At 37.2% G+C, this 26,649-nt stretch overlaps 1 long non-coding RNA gene across 2 annotated transcripts in view; it reads left to right on the plus strand.

The window, feature by feature from the left end:
• The window catches only part of LOC143739188 (uncharacterized), a 47,500-nt gene extending 20,851 nt beyond the window's left edge, over positions 1 to 26,649 (plus strand). The window contains exons 2-5 of one of the 2 annotated variants that reach the window (XR_013204144.1): positions 13,073 to 13,169; positions 14,141 to 14,292; positions 16,086 to 16,118; positions 26,540 to 26,649. This is a non-coding gene — a long non-coding RNA (uncharacterized LOC143739188). Of the gene's footprint in view, positions 1 to 13,072; positions 13,170 to 14,140; positions 14,293 to 16,085; positions 16,119 to 26,539 lie in introns of those variants that run through there. The other variant, XR_013204146.1, reaches the window with a different exon arrangement.

Raw genomic sequence — 26,649 nt, forward strand, 5'->3', positions numbered from 1 at the left:
TAATAAACTATTCTCTGTAGTCCCGCCATATGTTTTCATTTTTCAGTAACAACATGTGTGTGTTGTAGTGCTTTGTATGAGAATTTTGCCCAGATAAATTCCAATCTGTCAGTGAAGGACAGATTATGGATTGATAATACAGAGAGTTCACTGGTTGTGTGGGTGAATCTGAAATGACTCTGACTCATTGTTGGAATTCCACCCATCTTTCTGTTAATCAGCTTTTGTTGAAGTTCCCACAGTGTGAATCATAACAATTATGATGAATACCATCATCTTCATATACCATGTCTACTGTGCTGCCATTTAATATAATGATATGAACATGTATACCAATATAAAATATAATTTCACATATATTTGTCCCTTAAAATAATAATTTATATCCATATACCAAACCAAATGGCATTTACTTTAAGTAATATACAGCAAAAACACTTTTCTAGAAGAAACATTATTAAAAAATAGATATATTGGTCAAAATGAATACAAAAGGTCTATCATTTTTTCATAGATGACACTTGGTTTGGTGACTTGGTGGTCCTATGCACAGTAGCATGTATACAACTATATTTGCAGAACATCCAACTAATGATTCTCTCAAACTGAACAATATAACAGGGGCCAGACTGGCCCACATTCAAGCTCTCCCTAATTGGCTTAAATAGGCATTGGGGCATGAGGTGCTTCCTCTGTGTCCGCTAGGGGAACCAGTCTACTTCCGTGAGCCGCGTCTCCATCAGTTAACCGCCAGATCCTTAACTCAGTCCTACGCAGTCTTGCAGCAGGGGGCCTGTTAGTGGTCATGGCCTGAACCACCGCATCCCTCATTGGGGCTTTAGTGGCTCCATTGAGGGGGACAGAGACGCTGGGGTTTTCCCCTTCACCATGTTCCCCTCTTTCCCATATCCAGGACTGTTTGATGTGAATAGGCAGAGTGTGAAAGGTGGGAAAGGAGGAAGGTAGACAGCCAATTAGTTAAATGCCACAAATTTCCTGGTGAAAAAACAAAACAAAACAAGAAATCCCCAAACTTTACTCTCCCCAGATGCTATGATCTGAAATGCACCAAAATCCAGATGAATGGTACTGTGTTGATGTTATTAGATTTGTTATTGGATTGGTAAAAAATTATCTTTTAGTGTCCTAGTTTTGTAAAGTATCTGAACTTGTACAGAGAAAAACGAAGCGGTTCGGAATAAAGATTGGTTACAAAAGTAAAACATGTTAAATAATAATTTTCTTTTCTTGTTTACTCCTTTTGAACAACTGAACAAAGACAGGTCTGACCAATATGGATTATTCCTGCTGACCTGGTTAGGCCTGTAATTCAGATTTGTACCTGCCCTGCCAAGTTTTTCACTGGCCCTGCCAAAAATAAAAGTAATACTTTTTTTGATGCTCCACTTTAGACATTCTATTTGCTCTAAGTAACTTTGCAACTACATCTCAACTAACTCTCATTATTAGTAGACTGTCTGCTTAATATCTGCTAACACTTTACTTTGATGGCCCCCCTATTTTGATGGCCCCCCAAAAGACATTCTACTGACTATAACTAACTTAGCAACTACCTGTCAACTTATTCTACTAACCTGAACCCTGACACCAGACCGTAATGTCTACTAATACTCGAATAAGAGTTAGTTGACATGTAGTTGCAAAGTTACTGTACTTGTAGTAGTGTTTAAGTCCATAGAAATAAAGTGTAACCAAAAAGGGAAAACATTTTTGCAACATGTTTTATGTGTGAGAGAAATTTTAAATGTATTTATTTTATTTATTTTACTACAAATGGTTTAAATTTTAAATATTTATTTTTATTCACAGTATATTATATTTTAAAAATTTAGGGTGAATCCTAATTCTCTGTCTTACCTCTTCCCCTAAGTTTTGCACGTTCACGTGAGAGTAAGGGCTATCCCAATTCTCGCTTTGATCGAGGAATACCCCTTGGTTTCAAGTAAGCTCGCGAAAATGCTTGGTTTTAAGGGGTATCTACCACTTCTCCTTAGCCCTACCCCTCAATCAAAACTAGAATTGGGATAGCCCTTACTCTTACGTGAACGTGCAAAACTAAGAGGAAGGGGTAAGACAGATAATTGGGATTCACCCTTAGTGTATGAAGCTTTTAATTTAAAGCTGCAGTCCGTAACTTTTTTGAATTAAAGATTATCCAAAAATACATTTTTGAGCAAGTACATAACCAGCCAGTGTTCTATCTATCCAACCAGCCAAACTATCTGCTTGCCTTAGCTCGATTCAAAACGGTAAGCTTGTAATAATGTTTTTAATTCCAGTGGTACTGGTGGATTCCACGGGAAATTCGAGCATGTCTTTGTGTCATTACGTCACATCTGTACACATAAATAAGGTGTCGTGGCTAGTAGGCTATATTGCGTCTGAGGATGTTGGAAGTGGAGCTTTATTGCCTTTTCTCAAAGCACTTGATATAATTAAACTTATTAATTTGATGGTGGATCCAGAAAGATTCAAACAACAATCACCAGTGACAACTGGAGATTCACCTGTTGTAAAGTGCAAAAGACTTTGGATTTCGGAGTGGCTACAGAAAAAAAGAGACTGCAACGGCCCTTGCGAAAACAAGGATTAAATATCTGAAGGGCATTAAATGTAGTCACGCAGTGCTGATGTTGTTAACGTTAACAATTTGAGAACAAAGTATAATTTGCACAGTTTGATATGATAAGCGATCGTTAGATTTAATCAGCGCGATTGTGATGAGGTTCAGTGTAGGGCTGTCACTTTTGTGAAAAAATCCTGTTCGATTTTTGAGACATATGTGTTCATTGAATCGATTGTAAAATCGATTTTTCCATGTCTAAAGACGTTTCCATTTTCAACACCGAATATTGGCAAATCCACGGACAACTAACAGGCATTAGGACGAACGTAAAGAGGACGCTTGAGACGCGCACAAGTCAGCAATATTTCTGATGATTTATTGGCGTGAAGTTTTTTGCACAATGACAAACAGGAGTGCAACATTCAAGGATTGAAATTAACACCTGCAAAATTCGGATAAAAATGAACTTTGCCGGGTAACGCTGTCATATCAACGGCCAATTTGGCGTGTTTTTATGTTTACTCACTTTGCTGGTGAAGTTCGTGTAAGCCAAATCTGCGTGGATTTAGCGCAAATACGCAACTCGTGAGTCCTCATGATATATTAAATACAGCGTATTGCGCAGAATCTGCGCATTTCTGGCTTGCTTGAACACACACGTCACTAAGCAACAAATAACGGCGCGCTTGTTCACTTGCACTGAAGTAATAGCGAATATTAAAAAGCATTTGGTTAACAGAAAAGACATTGTTATTTTCCAACATCCTACATGTTCTGTGTACTGTATTGATCTGTCTACCTAAAACACATTTTTGGTTAAAAAAAAAGGCAGTTAAAATCGATTCCCTGTTTTCGTTTTCGAAACTTGTGTTGGTTGGTCCAATCGATTGTGCAATCGATTTTCGAACGTAAAGTGACAGGCCTAGTTCAGTGTGCGAGGAGGGAAGAAGACAGGGGTCGGCGTGACTGGGACTCGTGATTTATTTTGATCCAGCAAAAAGAAAACAAAAGAGAGGCGCGCACAAGCGCATTCACCGTGACACAGCACAACATCAACCACAGACAAACTAATAAACTGACGGCGTTTCTCGGCTCAGCATTAGCATGTGAGTTCCCAGTCCAGGTCTCTCTCTCGCTCTCTCGTTCCCACTAGCTTTTATCTGGTCTCTCCGCACCAATCACTGCAATCAGACACAGGTGTTCGTCATCTGCAATTGACCTACTTACTTACCGCTCGGTTCCGGCCTCTTTCTCCCGCTACAGACTTCGCTGAACCACACCCCCCTCGCCACAGCGAATTACTGCAATGCTTTTTTCTCCTTGGTTGGTGTTACTTAGGCCTACTTGTTCAGATGACATTTTCCAGTGAAAATTCTTATGTTGGTCATACTTCCAAAAAGTAGAATCTGTGATTCTGAATGACAGTATCCACACCGGCGCGATGACTGACAGCCGCACATTCTCCTCAAAACATTGGATTCATCCGCACTGTGCCGTGCCGAGGCACAACCCACATAAAGTTGATAATTCCGTGAATAACTGCAATTGCAGATTTAGAACAGAGAGGAAAAACTACGGACTGCAACTTTAAAAGCTTGATATTATGCAATTATTGCATGACTCCATAAAAACGAGTGTACTATTATTAACTAATATTAACTTGATTGCACTGGATTCCTCCTTTTGATTCTAAACTGAACTCAAATGGCACTAAAAATTGGGTAAGAGACAAGCATAAATTAAAACTAGGAGTTATGAAAAATATGATACACCAGTGTTTTGCCAGATGAGAAATGTATCTATGTATCATCTTTTTACTCTTTTAATTGTATCATATATCTCTTTAAATTCCTTTTATAACTGAGATAATTTTCCTTGCTTTTATTTTGTGATTATTTTAATACCTTTCTGTGTAAAACACTTTGAATTGCCATTGTGTACATACTTGCCTTGCATATTAACTTTCAGGAGGCTTTCTCACAGTTATTTGTCATTGCCTTTTACCAAAGACAACTAGTCTTTTCCTTCACTGCTACAGTGGGAGAGGCTGATATATTGTCCAGCCATGACAACTTGCAGAGGCCTCCTTTTCCGTTTTGGGGAAGACCTTTAGACTTCATTAAACCATCAACAATCCTCAGCCTCTCCTTTACTTGCTTTTACTTCCTGTATTTCCTGTCTCTTCGTATGTGCAGTTAATAATCAGAGCTCAATGTCAATGTCCATGGCAAAGGAGCCGCAATCCCCACAGTGACATAAAAGCCTGCTGTTTATGTTGGGCCCGGTTCAACACAAACAAACGGTCAGGCATTAGAACAAGTGCTGAACCTCAGATTAGGGTGAAGATTGGAATCAGTCAAACAGGGTTTACAGCTTTTGTTTGATTGCACTTAACATTGCTTCCTTCTGATCATTTGGCAGTTTGTAGTATCCGTCAAATCAAGTCACCTTTATTTATATAGCACGTTATACAATACAGTTTGTTTCAAAGCAGCTTTACAGTAATTAGGAAAATGATGCATTTCAGTGTTGATTCGGTTCCGTTGTAAAGATAATGAATTATTAAATTAGTTAATTTCATCTATAAAAGCAGTTCTGCAAAAATGTATGTCATCGTCCAGCTCAGTTCAGCTCTCATACAACAGCATCAGTACAGTCAGATCAATAATAATGTTTAATATGAAGTGTTCCCAACTAAGCAAGCCAGAGGCGACATTGGCAAGGAACCCAATCAGGAGATAGAATGGAGAAAAAAACCTTGGGAGAAACCAAGCTCAGTCGAGGGGCCAGTTCTCTTCTGGCCAACAAATGAACACGGCGTGATTATGATTCTCCTAACCCTGAAATAAAATATATTAGATGTATTAGATGAAAAACTAAATAAAAAATAGAAATCTTTCCTTGGCAGCTGACTGAAATAAAGTTTGTTACATTACTAAAATGACTAAAACTGAAATAAAAATTGACAGATATAAATATTTAGAATACAAATAATGACAAAACTGACAAAAACTAAACTGAAAAATAAATAAAAGCTCATTCAAAATAGGAATGAATCAGGGTTGGGAAAGTTACTTATAAAAGTAATGCGTTACAATATTGTAATACTCTCTAAAAAGTAACTAATTGCATTACTTAGCTACTTTTTATGGAAAGTAATGCATTACATTACTTTTGCGTTACTTTTTCTCATCTGAGCTGGGCTTAACTAAAGTAATTTTTGCTAATGAGTGCGGTTGAATTGGACCATCGAATGTCAGCAGCGAAGACATTGCTTAATACAGTGAGATTAAATACATATTTGTGTCATTTAACATTTAATTATTGCCGGTTTGGGTAATATTCTGAGTTTGCATTTCACTGTTTTTATTTATTTTGAGGAATACTGAATCTGTTTTTGTGCAAGATGAGTAAAGGCATGCTCACATTTAGTCTAGAAAAATTTAATCTGATTACGTAACTCACATTACTTACCAACACTGGAATGAATACTATAATAGTATATGAAAAATAGTAAATTAACTAGCACAAAGCCAACATTGTTCTCTTGAGCAAGGCATTTAATCCCATATTGCTCCTGGGTGATTGTCTCTCTGTAAATCGCTTAGGATAAGCTTGCAGCATACTGAAAACATTTCTACATCATCTGATATGCTTATATTGACATTGCTCCAATTGTGTACTTAACATTTAAATCAACAGTGTCCTAATACCTGTGGCTTAGACAGCAGATGCAGTGCACTGCAAGCACTTCACCTAGGATAATATTTCTTTCAGTGAAGGAACGACTAAGCGTAGATGGCAAACAAAGAGAAATATGTGTGTCCAGCATGATAAGATGGAGGTCCTGATCAGAGGATGTCACTGTCCTCTCCCATGCCTGTTCTCTTTTAGAGTGGGGACGGATGTGTGTGAGTTAAAGATCAGAATCTCATTGTCTCAGCAGGGGTCCGAGCTTTCATCCAGATCATAGAGCAGGCAGTAAAACAGTTCTCTACATGCATGATCTTTATTCTTATATTAGACTGTTTTGTGACAGTGCTGTCTTTTACACAACATTTAGAACACTTCTGCTGTCTCTTAAGTGTCTCTAAATGATCCAGATGTTTACTTGGAGGCCGGATGGTGCTTTGTGAGCAGGTGGGCTCCATTTAAATTCAGTGCTTCAGATTCCTGCAGTGGGGTCTGTAATGTGGAGGAACAGGAGAGACGGGTTTATCTGATAGCACATATTTACTCATCCTACTGTCTTGCCCTGGAGCTGCAACGGCAATGTCCAGGCCAGACCAGATCTTTATCGTGTCCTCTTGAGCCGGTGCACTTGTGCCTGCAGGGACACCTTTCTTTTGTCATCTCTGGCCTCTATTCATCTACAAATACGTATAGCCATTCAGCTATTCTGTGTTAGTTCTGACAGTTTGAAGAGGAGTTATTTCTGTTAACGAGGTGTTTTTATGACATGATCTGTCATATAACTGACAGTTAACACATTTAATCCCAAATTCTTCACAGTTTATTGAGCCCATGTATTTTACGGCTTGGATAGAAACAAATGCATGTTGTTTTTTTTCCTTCTTTTAGAATAAGGTTAAAATATATGTCTTATTCTTGGTAACAATTGTGGTCTGATCAATAAGACCCAATAGAAAGTTGAAAGCAATTTATTTATTTTCTTCTTTTTAAAAAGAAATTGTGATTATTTGCATGTTTAAATGTCCTGTGAGTATTTATGCAAGCTGTTTTGAACTTTTTTATTCATCAAAGAATCCTGAAAGAACTTAGGCTATATCACTGTTTCCACAAACATATTAAACGGCATAACTTTTTTGATCATTGATGATAATAATAAGACATGTTTCCTTAGTTCCAAGACTGCATTAATTCAGACTGAAGACTGGGTTAATAGCTTCTGAAAATTCAGCTTAGCCATCACAGTTATAAATTACTTTTTTAAATATATTGCAATCTAATATACATACCTTTTAAATTGGTCTTTATTGTATTTTTGATCACAGCATAAGAGCATAAGAGACTTATTTCAAAAACATTTAAAAATCTAGTTTTGAACAGTTTTAATATGGGCAAAATGGAATTAAATTGGTCAGGTGGGTATTTTAATCCACCTTGATACATTTGTACATAGGGAACAGAACATCAAATGATCAGCAGCATTTTTATAATTGTTTCCTGAATTTCCCCCGGAGAAACGTGAATCATCAGGACGGAAGCATGTGTGGTGTTAAAGTGTTGATGGAGGAAATGCACTCCATGTCTGTTCCCCCAAGCATCATGAAGAACATTGTGGCATCAGGGCCAACACAATTTCCTTAATGCTCCCCTTGAGATAGAATAATGAATCTGGTTTATGACTCTAATGACTAAGATGCAGAAATTTGGGTGGAGGAAGTACATTTTGTGCCCTTGTTGCATCAACAGTGTCTAGAGCTGACCCTGGGCTGGTGATGACGTGGGCTGTCCTCCTCTTTCCTCATATCGCTCAGTCTAATGCTCTGACTTCTGCTTAAAACAACCAGCAACAGGCACCTGTGAAAACAGAGGAAAGAGTAAAGAGGTGCTGAAGAGTTTAGCCACAGTGTCACATTGACTGTCAAACACTGCAGGAACAAGCCTGCTCTCTTCAGCTGTTTCCGTTTCGATATACTCCTCATGTAATCTTTCAACATTTAGAGGTACACTGGGTGTATGTACTTGTGATTTTGAAGCTTGTTTGACCTTTTATGACTGTGCAGTGTTAACACTTGGATGAATTACATAATATACATAAAGTAATATATTATTATTTCTCATTAATTTTAATATTCTCCAACATAGGCACTTTTGGATCTGTAGAAATTAAATAGTCCTAAAACACACGTTTCCCAACTCGTGTTTTGGAGGGTCATTTTTCTGAAATGTCATGAACATTTCCACTACATCCCGAATTGTGTTTAAAAGTATTCTGTGGTGGAAATAACATTATTGTTTTTTTTTAAATAAAATAGAAATAGCTGACTCCTTTGTCTTACGATGGCTAATTGCATCAGATATAATTTTATGTATCCTTAATAAACACAAATAATTTAAGTTTTTCTATAATGTGTTAAATCTGGCTTGATTGGAAATTGATGCACAATAATTATATTCTCTCAAGTTTTCTGTGAAAGTGTATATAAATCATTTTCACACAATCGATTTTGAAATTAATGTGCATTTAACTATTTACATCAGTTTTAGAAGTATAATTTTCAAGAGTTTTTTTTTTTTTTACATAAAACTGTCAACAAGACATTAAAGGGTTAGTTCACCCAAAAATGAAAATTCTGTCAGTATTTACTCACCCTCATATTGTTCCAACCCCGTAAGACCTTCGTTCATCTTCAGAACACGAATTATGATATTTTTGATTAAATCTGAGAGCTGGATCACTCCTCCATAGGCTTCTTAAGGGATTGACACTTGTTCCCCGAAAAGTTATTAAAGACATCGTTAAAATAGTCCAAGTGACTACAGTGGCTCAATCTTAAGTTTATCAAACGACGAGAATACTTTTTGTGCGCAAAAAACCCCCAAAATAACGACTTTATTTCAACTTTTCATTTCCTTCTCTCTGGGCCTCGAGTCAGTTCACTAGTGTAATAGCTGAAGCTTCTTTTGTTGTACGTCACACGCATCACCCACATGACCAGCGTCGACCAATAGTGAGCGTACGTGTGACGCAATTACACTAGTTTAACTGACCAGAGGCCCACAGAGAAGGAAATGAATAGTTGAAATAAAGTCGTTATTTTTGGGGGTTTTTGCGCACAAAAAGTATTCTCGTCGCTTGTAAACTTAAGAATGAGCCACTGTAGTCACTTGGACTATTTTAACGATGTCTTTAATAACTAAACGGGGCTGGCAAGTTTCAATCCCTTAGAAGCCTATAGGAGGAGTGATCTCTCAGATTTAATCAAAATATCTTAATTCGTGTTCCGAAGATGAAAAAAGGTCTTACGGAGTTGGAACAACATGAGGGTGAGTACATTTTTGGGTGAACTAACCCTTTAATTTAACAAAGAAAAACTAAGAAAACAAAAGAAAACTTTTTTTTACCCCTGGTACACAGAGCAGGCGCCAGCGGAGCACTGAAGGGGGGGGCGTCTGAATTAACAAAAGGGGGCAACAATGTAACTCAAAGTATCCCCAGCTAGAAAAACATATGTGGCCCATTTGCCCGTTTTGTCGGACCGTAAACAAACCTGTCTCTACTACAACTATGAAACCAATATATACTGAGCAAATACAGATGGCAGAACATTTATAATATTACTAAATAAAACAAAAAGGAATATTATACTAACAATACAGTGAAATAATCAACTAACTACTAAAAATTTGAGTATAAACTTGGAACAAATATTTCATCATACCTTTCTTCGTGGCATGCAAGTTCGTAGGTTAATGTTCCAATCAAAATATGATGATAAAATGTTGCAATAGAAGCTAGAAAGCCTATTTTGGCAAATGGCAATTAAGCAATTGTGATTTTTTTTTAAATATTTTATTCTATTTCATAATTAAAACACATTTTCACATTAATCTTGACTGAGTGCCCCCATCCACGCTGTATGGCTGGGGAATCTAGAAGAAGGGCTTCCTAAAGGATAGGAATGGCTTGTGATTTTATAGTTTTGACTGTATTTATGTTGTTAAAATATATTCTCGAAGAGTTAATTTTTCATTAAAGGATTTTTAGAGGCATTGAGGAAAACGCTTGTTCTTCTGCAGAGTTTCTTGAATTCTTTTATTAGTGTGAAGTCAGGACCGGTATGGTGACATGTTTGAATTGTAACAAACTTGAACGTGTTTTCTCAAACTTGTTTTCAAACTTGAAGTTCAAAGCAGCAGGAATACAAACACACAAACATGAGGATCCACCATCCTCTCAGCCACACCACTACATCCGAACACTGGAGATGAAGGACTTTACCATCAACTCTTCAAACCCAATCGTAGTGGCCTGTACCTGCCATGTTGGGACATTTGGGATTACGCATGGCTTCTCTTTATTGTTTTTTTGAGATTTCTAAGGCAGGGGAAGTGCTGTTTCTCACCTCTTCCTTCAGCACTTTTTGTGTTATGTGACAGAGTGGATGTGAATTGCCAATTATCATACCCCTTTAAAAGCATAGAACTGGAACTGCCTGGTGAAGGCCTTTCTATCTGGAGTAGCTCCACCTGTGGGAATGAAACAATGTCTTTTTGTTCACAGCATATCTATGCATCCATCAAATACAAAAATATATTTACAATACAGGTCAAAAGGTTGGAATAATTAAGAGTTTTTAAATATTTTATAAAGAAGTATGCTCATCAATGCTGCATTTATTTAAGACTTTTTCATTTATTCCAGAGAATAATGATTTCTGAATTTAGAATGATTTCTGAAGGATCATGTGACACTGAACACTGGAGTATTAGCTACTAAAAAAATCAGCTTTACCATTAAAAGGAATAAATTACACTTTAAAATATATTCAAATAAAAAAAAAAACAGCTCTTTTACAAGAATTTTTCCACATTACTGTTTTTACTTTATTTTTTATTAATTCAGCCTTGGTGTGATCATTAAGAACATAAAAAATAAATTAAAAAAAACATTATTCCAAAGGTTTGATTGGTAGTTTATAACAATCTTTTCTTATTTATTTATTTATTCAAAAATCTGATAATATGCCTTTTTTCTATCAACGATTGATTCTTTAGCTAAACCGATAGAGTTGTTTGTCTCACTTGGGCTGTGTAACTGGGATAGCGTTTCCTGCTGAGGCCTCTTCAGCCGGAAGCAGGGCAGCCCAAAGGCTAGGGCAGGCCTGCGATTGTAGCCCCCCACTGGGCCTGAATGAGGGTCCTGCCTCCCATCAATTTACCCCTGGGACCTGCCCCATAGAACACAAGACTTTACAGCTCCAATCCAATCGAATCCCCAGGCAATAGAGGCCCAAGTGAAAGAGAGACAGCAGGTAGTAATAGTCACTTAAAACAGCAACAACATTCCTCTGTGGGCAACCTCGCCCTGCCTGGTGGAATCGTGGAGAATCCCACCAGGTACAGTCATAAAGGAGACATGATAGCTGACCTCCTCTTATGTGCTGCCATACACCAGTCTAGCCCTGAAATGAAGCTGATTTATTTTATTAGTCACCCTTGGCTAACATAACTGAAATATAACAGTATAAAGCAGTATTATGGACATTTAAGGCATGGTATGAAACTACAGTTGTTCAACGTGTCAGCATCCATCCAAAACGTGCATGTCAACGTGTCTGTATTGGCAGCAGTACAGTTTGACTAAGCCATAAACTAGCTGATCTAGAACTAGAGTAACCGCACCCACGTATGGTGTGAATATATGCATGGAGTCAACTACTACTCATACGGCTCCAACAGAACCTGAATGTGCTTGCAATGGTCTGCGTGACAGACGCATATTAAGAGGCCTGTACAAACCAGTGGTACCACTTTGCACTGCGTTTCCACGCTCGAAAGGCCTGTGATCTTAGTCACCCGGACATCACACCATCCTTAACCTGTTAGTACCCGTGAGTGAACCCGTGCGAGTTTATTTATTGGTCAAGCTACCTGATGTTCTACATAATGTGTTTTGTTAAAATAATATTTACCCAAAAATGAAAATTCATCATTATTTACTCTCATTTCATTTAAATTCTGTATGGCTTTATTTAATCTGACTGTGGAACACAAAAGGACATCTTTAACATTGTGCAGTTAGAATGAATGTGGACATTCAAAAGGGATGCAAAAATTATTTTCTTTTTGTGTTGCATTGAAAAAAGTCTTAATAGAAAGGGTGAGCTACTCCTTTAAGCCAACCTCCTTGTGAACTTTCTATCCATCAAAGGATCACAGTTTTCACCAAAAATATTAAGCAGCATAACTAAGAAATGTTTCTTGAGCACCAAATCAGTTTCTTCAACTTCAACTTTATTATAGCACCATTAAAAACAACCCACCTTTGACCAATGTGCTATACAATATGTCTAAGGACAATCAATCAATAAAATCATACACAAAATAACATAGTACAAACATAAAACCACGATAAAACCAACAACTACACAATACGTCAGTTATGATTAAAGGTCAGAGAAAAATAAACAGCATTAGCATATTAGAGTTTATTTTTAAGAATCATGTGACTAAAGGAGTAATGGCTGCTGAAAATACAGATTTTCCATCACAGTAATAAATTACATTTTATTTGAACTTGTAATGATGTTTTGTAATATTACGGTTTGTATGGTGAGCATTAGAGTATCTTACCAACCCAATCATTTTTAATGGTAACGTATATATTTGAGCATGAAAACCATCTAAAATCATCTGTAAAATTAATGCATTTCATTCTTAACATATTTGTCTATTGTTGGGAAAATTATACCCTGTGCAGTATAACAAATTTTTCCAATCTCTTTTTCTTTTCAGTGTTTATAAATGGCTCCTATTGTGTGATGACTAATAGTCCAGGTAGTGGCACCCAGCTGAGTTCTGACAGTCCCTCTTCACTCTTCCCCAGGCTTAGGTGGGTTCTGCTTTGGCTTGTGATTAGTCTTACTCACTACACACATCCACCCATAACGTCTGTATCGACACACATACACTCCAGTTGTGAGACACTGTGTCTTAAGAATATTCATAGACAATGCTCGTGTTTAGAAAAGATTTTGTTGACATTCGGAAACCTATTCATGGAGGTTTGGCACAATAAGTCATACCTAATGCCAACATGTGCTGGTGTTGGCTATCAAAGAGATTTTTTTTAAACTCGACCTTTATATTTGATCTCTTGGAAAATGCTGTTATTTTGTGAGTTCTAATAAAGGAATCACAGTCATGGAAAAACACTCATACCCCCTGCCAGGATTTATGGAATTATTGCAAGCTGTCCAACACACTTTCGTCACAAGCAAAACAGCTTGGTGTAGATGCCCATAACAAGCCCTGCAGTGAAGTTAGCTTTAGAAATAGCTATGGAGTTTAAATGAATAAACACTTTCACAGTTCAGGCTGATTTCCAAGACAACATCAAGTGGTTAAAGGAGCGCTAACTGATTAAATACTGCGTGCACTGCTACTTTACACATGACTGCATGGAAAATACACTTCAAAGACAATACAGTACACATTTAGCAGCATTATTATTAATTTATCAAAGTGTGGTATTTCATTTAACATGGCAATTTTACAGACAAACGTGACACTTATGTTTACTACACTAGCAACAACAAAACTGACAAAAAAAAAACTAGCACTACAATTACTATTCACCAAATCTTTTTTCAGTTAACATTGTTTTATCCCAAAATCCATCATTCAAAATTACAAGTATTGAACCTCTAAAATATACTCAATTATGGCCTATTTGTCCATCATCCGTCAAGTTGTCTTCCTTTGAGAACATTAGACTGTATTATATCTAAGGCCCCACGCAGAGATCCTTCCTCACTCACACTCACACTCACCTGTGTGTTCTCTATGTTGTGTCCTGGCAAGTCTGTGGGCTACAGGGGGCCAGCGCTGACTGACAGAGACCCTGCCGTGAGAGGCGGAGAACTCCTCATGAGCCTCAGCATCCTGCCCCTGTCCCAGGCCCGCCTTGAGGCCTCCGGCCGCTCTCAGATCTCATCCACAGACCTGTGGGGCAGGTGAGTCTGAACCACGCCAAGACCCAACCTTTAATTTAACCTGGCCCACGTCTATATGCATTGTCTATTAGCAATGACCAATAATGACCACAGCTAGCTAGATTTGACTGTCTGTCTGTCCGTCCATCCATCCATCCATCCATCCATCCAGACCATTTTTAATTAAATTTGATAACTTCAAGAAACTACACAAATCTATTTATGTTTCACGTCATATGTGGGTGGGATAAGGTTATAGTTCACCAAAAGTCAGTGTTGCCTCTTTACGTGGTAGATGAATTGGACAGTTTAATGGCACGAAAAATGGGAAATGCATCACTAGATATTAGAACAGCCCATACTAAAGATAGTTTTCCTTAATCCATATGTCTAGAACAGTAACATCATTTCAGAAAATGTATTTGCTCCATAGTCAGACAAATATTCTTAATTTGTTCATGTGAAATGGGTGGATTCAAATGCTATGTAATGGGTTACTGAAAGTAATTTTGAAAAGCTCCCTTGAAAGACAGAATTGACATTATTATTTCTATCTCACGATAAGCAGCGAAGCTAGTAATTATATGGGATTATAAGTAACCATAGGGGTGTTTCTTTAGCTTCGTCTCATGTTACAGTGGAAACTGGAGATGCGTGTCAGATCTGATTGTTGACAAATTTGTTTCATTCATTTCAATGCAGCACATTCCAATAGCTCCATAAGGTCCTTGATTGTAGGTCACGGATGTTTGAGTTGCTCTTTAACAGCGGTGGTCCACGTTCCTTCTGAACACCTTGCTGGACACTTGATCGGGAGGTGCATTTGTCTCTTGTGGAATATTCTCAGACAGGGTTAGACATGGGCTGGGTCCTCTCAGCTCCACAGGGGGTTGTGGTTTGGGCTAGCCTGGGCACACCATACTCAGCTCTAAAGGTATATGAGAGCCACGCCAAAAATCTACCGAGGCAGCCTGTTATTTTCTCTTGTCTTTGAGAACTTCACTTCCTGCAGGATAGCAGCGTGAAATAAGATTTTTCCTGCAGGGTGCTGAAGTTAGAGATGTTTAAGGACATCAAAGTCCTTTCCTAAAACAGTTTTATGTGGACGCAGGATCTGTCATATTCTGCAAACCAGACCCTTATTGTCTTTTCTTTAAGTTTACTGCAACTCAGCAATTTCCACTTAAGACCATTATGGACTTGCAGTCACATAAAAAATGTACTTGAAATTTGACTTTAACTGAGTCTTTACTTGGACCATTGTTGCATAAACTTTAAGTCATCTATTTTTTTCCCCTTAAGACTGGTCATAACTTTTTTCAGTCAGTACATAAAAAGGTAGATTGGTCTTATTTGAATCCAAAAAGTAAGACTGATAAGCCATAACTAAGTGCTGGTTGGTCAGACTAGTTCTTAAGACACAGTTCTAACTTACTGGGTACGTTGATGCATCTGGGACCAGATCAGAAACTCTAGGTCATATGGTCGACAAGAAGAAATACTTTCTCAGAATATATTTTCTTACACTATGTTGTAATGTGCAGTCTGTTAATGTATCACCAATTGAAGTGATTGCTCACAATAAAAGAAAAGAAAAGAAAATTCTGTAACCATTTACACATTTGTCATTCCAAAATTGTATGACTTTCTTTCTTCTGCGAAACGCAAACAAGCTATTTTGAATAATTTCTCAGTATGTTTTGTCCATAAAATGAAAGTCAATGGGGCCCAGTGTTGTTTTGGACTTTGTATTATCATTGAATGACAAAAACAGTTGAAACATTCTTTAAAATATCCTCTTTTGTATTCCACAGAATAAGGTCCTACAGATTTGGACCAACAAGTTGGTGAGTAAAAGATGAGAATTTTAAAACGATTTAATTTTAATCTGATATTTTGCACTATGAAATGTTTTCTGTTTTTATTTGTGGTGTCATCTTAATGTCATCTCACATCCCTAGATTGGCATCGTCAGTTAAAACTAGTAATAAAGTCTGTTTATGTCATACTTTGTGTCTGTTGTGATCTGGAAGGCTGTTTTTGCTTGTGAGATGGTTAGGTGACCTGCGCCAGGTGCAAGCCTCTGGTTGCACTATAGGTTTTGCCCCAGATGGGAAAGTGTTCTGTCCTTTTCCATGATTTCACAGAAAAGCTAGCAGGGTCTTCCTGTTTCCAAATGCCCTGGCTGGATCTGGCTCAGAGAGATATCGCAATACAACACACATAGTTCCACAACCTTCCCTTATACCCCTGACACCTTGTAAATGTCACAAATAGATGATTCCATCTGGTTTGTGCAGTTGTTTCACCATCAGCATCACCAAAACAGGCGTTGGCTTTTCATGCACAGTTATTCTTATAACTTAAATCGCATTGAGTTTCATGCAAATGGTGTTGCGTTATAAACTGTCATGTTTTGCTGGAAGAGACGGATAGTTTTTGTATTGTCTCAATGAGCGGTCCCAGTGGAGGAGCTGCCGGCCATTAAAAGTAATTATTCCTTTTTTGGGATGGATTTATTGTGACACAGACAGCTGAATGAGGCTACTCTCATGTCTGTGGGAAATGATAATTACAAAATGGATTTGAAATGTGAACAAGGGGCTTTTATATACAAAACACAAAATATCTCCTAACCTCCACTGCAGTTTGGGCTAAATGAGACATACTTGAGTCTCACACTCATGTACATGGAATGAGTGTTTGAAATCACTGCTGTTGTCTTCCTGTGCCTCACTATAGAATTTCCCATGCTGAAATTGCACAATTAATCAGTGAAGTGGCTTATTTTCATGCTGTTTGCTGTGACAGAAAGAAATGGGTGTAATTTTGAAAATGGTTGCATTGGGATATCTTTTCTAGAGCTCTTAAAATACCATTATGCTCAGTTTCCATGGTCATTTTTATCTTATCCATATTTGTTGTTGCTGAGCATTTTTTAATCTTACATTTCATGTTTTAGGCTCTTTTTTACAATAAGTATTTCCTGATTGTTTGAATAGAAAACATATTTTCTGACGTAATAAGGCCACAACTTACTGTATCTGTAACTCTGAGAGTTTTAATGTTAGTAATGTATTTCTATTTTAGAATGTTTGAATCAGATAGACATGAGTTGCATGATTCAGAGTGACTCTAAGATAGATCATAGACCTCTGGAATGTTCTCAAAGCCTTCAATGTCCAGCTCTTTGCAGATCTCACCACTTCCGTTAGAAATGTCAACTGGGGACAGTTTGTTTGATCTCGGAGGTCCCTGGAGATCACAGCTTGAGAGGCGATGACATTGGCATAAGGAAAAAAAATGGGGAGCCTGAAAGAAAGAGAGAGAAAGAGTAGAGAAGACAGAGAAGAGGCTTCAGTTACAGTGAACACAATATGTCAAAGATGGAGACGGGGGGTGGGGGGGGGGGATGATTCCTTCCGTATTTTTAGAAAAGTGTCACTCTGAGAAAGACAGAGGTGAGAGAGAACTGGAGGAAGGGAAGCATGATCATGAGAAGGTGATACTGCCCTCTGGCAATGAGACAAATTACCACCTTTTCTTTTTGGTCTCTTGTTTTGAGAGGTGGTCAAAGCTCATGTCTGCTTATCAGTGTTTCCCCTAGGCCTCAGCAACAGGTGTAGTTCTCCAAAGGATTGTATAACGGTTCCAACATTTACAGGATTTAACAGTTTTATTACCAATTATACAAAAATTATATCCAGTTCATGTCAACAACAAATTTATATTAAATGGGATCATTCTAAATATTTTTGTGTAATGTCCTCTTGACTGTATATTTGGCCCTTTTCCCAGGCCCTTGATTTCCTACTCTAGTTTCAAATCAGTTTTATTTATTTATAAAAGTGCTTTTTGCATGATAAACATGACAAAATAGCTTTTGGCAAATAAATAAATAAATAATTAAATACATAAATTTGTATTCTGTAGACCAGTTCCAAATATCTTTTTTATGACATTGAAAGAGGGAGACCTACAAAAATATAAAAGAAAAAAAAAACGTTTATATCTTGTATTTCTGAATGCACACTAATAAGGTTAATAAGTATCACAGAAATCACAACTTCTGGCTAAATTTTAATATGATCTAATATAATCATAAGGGAGGGATTTGTTTGAATAGTATTTAGTATTTATTTCCTAATTTATTACAAAAAAGAGTGCTAGAATAAAATAAATCAGATTAAAGATAATAAGAATAAAAAATAAATGTTATATAGATATTATATATATAATAATTTTAAAAAATACATATATATACAACTTATATATATTTATATAGTTATAGTTATTAGAAGTTATTTCATAGGAATGTTTTTACAAGTTTTTTATTGTCAAACTTTAAAATTTGGTATCTCTGAAAGACACAAGATGCCGTTAAAATTACAATAGTATTTGCAACCATGTATTAAAAATTAACAGACAATCAAAACATTTTCTACAGAAGATGAAAAAGAATGGGCGAATCTCAGGACGTTATCCCTTACTGAATTGTCCATAACTTCACCATGTAGTTGTATAGGACCTATCACTGAATTTATCACCTATTTACTTCTTAGACACTGGAACCAATGCGAGTGATGACCGAAAAATTATGGATCGCATTACGACCTTGTGACTGTCCCGACAGTGGGACAAATGGAGCCATAGAAGCCTCAATGTATTCTGGAGTGAACTGTCAAAGACCAGAGTGTGTGTGAGCAGGTAACCGTGCTCCGTAGACAGGCAGGGTGGGGTGCCGCCATGCCATAGCCCTTGGATTTTCTCACAGTGAGATGAATAATCTTCGCTTGGTTATCCTGCTTCATGCCCCGGAGGCATCCTTAATCGCCCGCCCCCCTCCTCCTCGCTCTCAGCCAGGCCACCGCAGATCCGTTTACCCCTCCGACAGCGGTTACAAAATAGGCCTCTGAAAGGAGAGGACTTGCGTTACAGTTTCTCTGTGCATGCTTTTGCTCTTTTTAATTACCTTTTGTAAGATGCACTATATGGTTTCAGGCACCTGGGAGACCTTCATATAGAAAAATACTATGGCAGTGTTTGCCTCGAGGCGCTAGCCGGGGATGTAGTACATTAAGACAAACAGTCTGTACTGCACCAGGTTCTCCAGGGATGGAGAAGAGGCTTCTTGCAGCCTTTCGCGTCCCGCCACTGGATACTGACTGCCTACAGCAGGGTTAAGGCGGGAAATATCTGCATAACAGGGAGCACAGTGTAACTCTAGATTGTGGATGTAATTTCAGTCCAAATGTTACAGTGTACAGTATGTCATCACATATGCAGAGGGACACCTTTTCAGTTATGCTAATGCACTTCTCTGATTGCCTTTGCACGCAATGCAGATTCTTGTGACCCAAACAGAGAAGGTTTAACAAGGAAGTGTTTAGCAGGTCTGTTGCTTCACCTGCCAAATTATGAATTTTCCTATATTTGTAATTGTCTACCAAAAAAAAAAAAAAACATTGATGTATGTAGAGTACTTCTAAAGTATTTCTTTGGATATTCTGTCATTTTTTGAAATTCTTGCTAGTTTTATTATTAATATATATTACTCAAGTCTTCAGCGTTACATGATCCTTCATAAATGTGCTGATTCAAAAAAATGTATTATTAATGTTGAAAACACTTGTGCTGCTTAATATTTTTGTGCAAATCGTGATTTTGCACAACGTGAAATGTCTTTTTAAGGCTTTTTTGATTAACAGAATTTCTAAAGAATAGCATTTACTTGAAATATAAATTCAATACAGATCAATTCAATTCATCCTCGCTGGATAAAAGTATTTTTTATAAATTAATGCAACCCAAATTCTGTGAAAACTTATTTAAAAATTTAAGCATCAGTATATTTGCTGAAGTACTCTCTACAAAAGTGTCCTACAGTCTATGTGACACATGATTGAGAAAGTTGGGGTAAATGTTATCCTGCAAAGATATGTGGCTATATATTCACATATGAAGCAGATTATATATATATATATATATATATATATATATATATATATATATATATATATATGTATATATAATTTATTTATTTATTTATATAGAGGCCTATATGTGAGCAACTTTTAACATGACCTGATGACATGGTGTTTTGATAAGACTTGTCTGAACACTTGAAAGCCAATGATAAGATCACAGGCTCATTGATACAGAATGAGTCAACAATTCTGAGAAAGGCATGAATAATCAGTAAAAACAACTTTAATGACATCGGAATATTTTTAATGTTTTAACCCTTTATTTAGGCTATCTGCAGCTGTCAGATATAACCAAAGGACATCTGAAATATAATAGTAAACCACCCCACAAATGCTAATTTCACATTAGGATTCATGTTACATTCCTAAAGAGCGTGTGTCCCCTTCCTTAAACCCACACATTCCAAGGGTGAAAACAAGATTACCAAATATTTAAAATCTGCTTACATTTTCCAATCATGTTTTTGTGACAAATATCTCTGAAGACAATTACAGTATATATATATATACATTACATGCCATGTTTATTTAAAGCTATCATGATCCGGACAGGATGTTTGCTACTTCATGCAGGATGCCAGCATGTGCCAGATTTAGGGGGGAAGCACAAAATATATTTTTTTGCCGGTGGCTGTGAACATTTGCAATTGGGAACTTTATCACAACCTGCAGCAGTAATAGTGTAATTAGTTGTTGTTTTTTCTCTTCATGTGGTCCTGCTCGATCTTTATCACAGGCGCCATTTCGAGGAGTTGTGGAAAAAGGCGGTGTGCAGTGATCTGGGTCGGGGTCGAGTTGTGTGGTCCGTGATGGGAACTGGCACGCTGTTGCTTCTGGTCTGTTTGTTTAAGAGGTTGCTTGAGCTCCCGGTTGTTTCATATGCCTGTCACAACTCATTTTGCAATTGTAAAATATATATATATATATATATGGGAAAAAAAGGTTGCGATTTATGAAATAAAGTTGGGAATGCAAAGAATTCTACCGTGCGTGTACCGTACCGTTTTGTGTGTGTGTGGAAACTGATACATGTTTTTCATGAATACTTAAGAAATTGAACATTTAAAAAAAAAATCTAAATTTATTGAAATAGACATTTTTGTAATAATAAAACTATTATGTTTGATCAATTTAACGCATTCTTGCTGAATGAAAGTATTGGCAATGACCCCAAACTTTTGAACGGTACTGTATAAAGTCGTAATTAGTGTTTTTTTATTATTCTTTTTTTTAAGATGGAAACAGGCTTCCATAGTTATTATAGTAATTATAATTATATAATTACTGTATATTGAATAACTGTAAATTGAATGTTGAAAATGCCATTAAGCTTGTCAAGAAGTTTCTTACTTAATCAAGTATTTTTCTTTCTTGTCTACTTTGCAGAGCAATAGTATTAATACTGTACGTCACAAACACCACATGTGCACTTTATTTTTTAATTATTTGTAAGGAGATTTTGCCAGCCATTCAAAAAGTTTTATGGATTCGAGGTCAAAGGAACAGCAGGTCCAGTCCCTCTTGTTAAAGCCTGTTCCTCAGTCCAGCACCTTATTGCTCTGTTAAGCTTTGATCAACAGTAATCACTTCACTACAGACCAGAGTGACCAAAGGCGGGCTGAGATAGTGTCCCAGCTCTAACGGACACACAAGAGGGGATGGAGAGATAACACCTCAGACTCTCTCAGCTAATAGATGTGAGAATGGACTGATGCCACCATGAACGTTGAGGTAGCTTCATCTGGTTTCCTGTTCTTACCCTGCTGACCATGTGGTGAGAAGGCCTGGCACAGATATACATGATACAGATGGACATCACTTCAACTGTGCTTACTTTCCTGGACAATGTCAATTAACAATTAACACCCTGTAGGTTTTTTGAGAAAAACCCAATAGAGAGTATTTTGTAATATTTTCCAGATCTTGTGGTAGTGTGCCATCAGATCATCTGGGATCAACAAGCTCCACTGCTTATCCCACCGAGGGCTAAACGCCCCCTTTCTTATTAAAGACCTGAGGCTTGTGACATGTTATCTGTTATCTGACTGTTGAAGAACAACTAAGACAAGGGCGAGCTCAGACACTCTTATCTCTAATGGACTCATTACCCTCATATCCTGGGTAAAATAAACTGCTGCGCTGTAGCATCAGTATAAACAAGTGATGCCTTTTTAATATATGCGAGTCATTTGTTTTTGTACGTTTTTATTTTAAGTCAAGTTTGAAAGTTTCATTTTCAATATGCTGATTTGGTGCTCAGGAAATAATTTATATTTATCAATATCAATGTTGAAAACAGTTGTGCTGTTTAACATTTTAGTGGAAACAGGTAAATTTTTTTAGCATTGTCTGATGAATAGAAAGTTCAAAAGAACAGCATTTATTTAAAAATGTTTTTTGTGGTAATAATGTAAAAGTCTTTACTGTCACATTTGATCAATTGAATGTATCCTAGAATAAATGTACTGTATTTTTTATAAACACCACATATGCACTTTTGTTGTTTGTAAGATGTAAAATGCTATTAAATATTCTTATGCTCATAATATAGTACAACTCTGTAGTATTCTCACCACAATTTTTAAACCATTATTTTATTTTAATAATGATAATGTAATCTCTCTTCAAATGTACAAATGTTGCACCTTAATTATAAAAGGTGCTGTTCAAAAGCTAAAAATAACATGATTGTTTACATTGTTTACATCAATGACATATTTTTATTATTAATATAAGCTTTGTGAATATGACTCTTCCTTGTTCCGCTTAAGTGTCACGTGTTCTAAACACATGCAACATATTTTAATAATGTGCTTTCATTTTTCCTTTATGCATTTGTCCTTCACCGCACTGACAGTAGATGACTTTAGGCAATATAGGGTGGTTATAGGGTTAGTACTCTGCCACGTGAGAGGGCTCGACGCCAAGCTCCATGCCTCCCACAGAAACATACACTTGGCCTTCTCTTTCTTTTTCCCTCAGCAGACAAATTGAAAGTAGATTATTGTTGGTGTGGCTCCTGGCTGACCTAGCATTAGTCCATGTCAGGAATTCCTGAGATGTGTGTGTCGGGAAGACCACCCTTTACCCCGTAGATAAAAGTCCTGCTTTGTTCCCAGGGAGTTCTCTCTCCGCTTGCTGTAGTCTTATCCTGCTTGGCTACATGTATACTGACATCAGCGCAGGGAAAAGAGAAGATGACTAGTGCCAAGCAGAAACTCCCATTTGAGGTGCAGATTAATGCTGGGGAATTTTCACAAGGACCGCTGTTTTTTTTGGTTTCGGTGGTGCTTTAGAAGCAGATATTTTGCTAATTGCTTGCATGTGAATGCAAAGACAGATTATTCCTGCCAGATTATACCTCATTACCATTACTATTTCATGTAATGATTATGATTAGATTTTTTTCTTCATTGTCATTTCATGCCCGCATGAGTGGATTTTAGAGCAATGCACATTTCTTGAGATAGTGAAAAAATGTTGGTTTTTTTTTACTCACCTTAATTACGTTTCAAACCTGTATGACTTTCTTTTTTTCTGCGGATCGCATTATTTGCATAATTAATTTTTGTCCATACAATGAAATTCAATAGGGTTCAGTGTTGTTTTGGACCCCATTGACTATCAGTTTATGGACAAAAACAGTTGAAATGTTGTGTTCCACAAAGGAAGAAAGTCATACAAGTTTTTAACAATGTGCGGGTGAGTAAATGATGGGACAAAGCAGCCCGGTCTTGTCCAGTCAGGTGTGAATGAGCCTATAGGTGAGTGTGAACCAACGTTAGGCTCCCTGGAGTCTCTCAGAGTTATTAGCAGCTCAAAGACCTGATTGCTAACAGCCAGTGTAGGACTAGTTCCACCTGTTTAAGCCTGAAAACACCCAGGATTGCGTCGAAAACTAAGCTAACTGTCAGAAAGGGCTTTCTCTGAATGTCTGCTTGTCATGAGCAAGCACATTAAAGTAGAAAAATGCATTTCCACACAAAAGGAGTAAAATAGAAGTGCATATTCAAAACAAAACGCTTACAGAAACGCATAGCAGGGAAGTTTTACTAAGTTAATGGGGTGTCAAAGAATATTTGCATTTTGTCCCATTTTTATCGCAGAATGAATAACTGGTAATTGTATAAGTTTGTTTGACTGATGTGTGGAGAGTATTTTAAGAATCTGTGAGTCTGAACATGCTTCTCACAGCATGAGGTTTCTTTTCAGCAGTAATTTGTTAGTTGTCATGTTAGTCCAGCCCAGGACTAGACTAAACCTATAAGTGTTAAAATCCCATAGCAACTATTTGCCTCAAATATTTGGCTGTGAGATACGTTAATGACCTCACTCTGATAAGGGTTAATTAGTTCTACTTAATTAACCTGGTAATTCTGATTAATATCTTTTAAATCTCATTAAGTGACGATGTTCGCAGTCTGATCCCACAAATTATTTGCAAGGAACTCTCCATTGCAAACAAAGGAGGAATTAATGAATGCGGCCTCATGCTGGTGGTTGCGTGTTTTAGCTGAGAACTACTAAATGGTGTAAAGATAAAATACCAAACTGTGCACAGGGGCATTTAAATGTTAAAATGGCAATTTGATATCTGAGATCTCCCAAGAACATCATTTATATTTGGTTATACAATACAGTTTCTGGTTTAGCCAAAGGACAAACTGCTCCATACTTAGCCATAGAGAGAGGTCACTAATTGTAAATGGATTAAAAACAGGTGGCTATTTTAATTTAAACTGATGAATAATTGTTGAAAAACGTGTGTTTTTTCCTCTCTCATCAAACCTCCAGGGTGCTAACTGATAAACTGCCCCAGTTGGGTCACCTTACGGAGACTGTGCCATACACATTGTGCAGGAAACTCAAGTAGTGTCACTCACAATAGCAGGTCTATTTCATACATGCACCGAGTCTTCTGTTGTGCTCATTTTGGGTTGAAAGCCTGCAGGTACTGACGCTATGTTTTGGTTACACAATACGCAACATTGTTTTTCTCTTGCGAGGGAGATTATGTGAAATGCTATGGCTTGTTGAGCCCAACATGTTACAATAGGAGAAAGTGCGAGGGCTGTAATCACGCAACTGATCGATATCTGACACTGATGTAACCGCACAAATATGACATTTATTTATTTGGTGCACAGACTGTGGTTGTCCCTTTGCGCTGTTATCGGAGGTTCTCCTTACCGTTCATAGATCATGCCGAGCACTTCCATTTATTCTCATTTCCCGTTTATTTTATGTCAATGGATGAATGGACCATGAGAGGGCAATGACAATGGCAGAGTGCAGGTCTGTCAGAAGTGAAAGGCATTGCACAGACAGGTGAGCTCATAGCATGGGTTTCCCTCCAGTGCGTTTCCCCATATTCTTTACGGTAGAAGTCACCCCTGATGAATGAAAACATTGCCCACCATGTGCAGATGGACAAAAGCTGTCGTTTCATGGGCAGGTGTTATTTCTTTAAGCTGCAGTGAGTGTTTTTCCCTCTTATTCAGATGTCAAAACTACTGTAGTTTTACAAAGCAACCACTCAAATGCATAAAGACACACAAACCAACAACATCTGATAATTGTTTGATGGAATGTGTGTCGACAATAGATATTTTTTTCTGTAAATGTTTTTGCTGGTCGATTTCCAGATTTGATGCTCAATTCATCGTATCCTGGCTGTTCAGTTTTTCAGGAAAACATTTCAAAACAGCTTATGTGTGATAACCCACACAACAAAACCCAAAAGTCTCAGTCTTGTGCATACTTATAGGAATAGGTGAAAAAAGAAAGAAAATTCTGTCATCATTTATTCACCCTCATGTCGTTTCAAACTGTTTTGTCCATACAATGAAAGTCAATGGGGTCCAAAACAAACACACTGGAAAAAAAGTAGAACACTGAGAAATTTTCTAAATATCTTTAATTGTGTTACACACAAAAAAAGAAAGTCATAAAAGTTTAAAACAATATGAGGCTGAGTATATAATGACAGAAATTTTTGGGTGATTTTCTTCCCCCTTTAAGTTATACAGCAAGGTATGCTTAATTACTTTTACACTAATTTTAATTACTAATACATATGTCCTTGGCATATACTCACATAATGACTTAATGTGTCACAGAATCGTGTTTGGAAAGTAAAAAAAAATATATATTTTTTTGTAAATATTTCTTCATCCTTGTCTGGCATTTGGGAGCAGAGGGCTGTATTGAAGGACTTCTCTTGTGGACTTTTGACCCCAGACACATGCAGTCATTCACAGAGACAAGTTTTGTGTTCCCAGACAAGAGTTGCTCCAAAGCAGGCAGAAGCTATTACACTTGGAGACAAAGAAGCCTCCAGGGGAGATGAGAGACATGGAGCAGTGAGAGACTGAGCAGCTACTGGAAGTTA

This window comes from Siphateles boraxobius, unplaced genomic scaffold, assembly GCF_051911475.1.
Source record: "Siphateles boraxobius isolate OS27281-9 unplaced genomic scaffold, OSU_SipBor_1 1, whole genome shotgun sequence".
Lineage (NCBI taxonomy): Eukaryota > Metazoa > Chordata > Actinopteri > Cypriniformes > Leuciscidae > Siphateles > Siphateles boraxobius.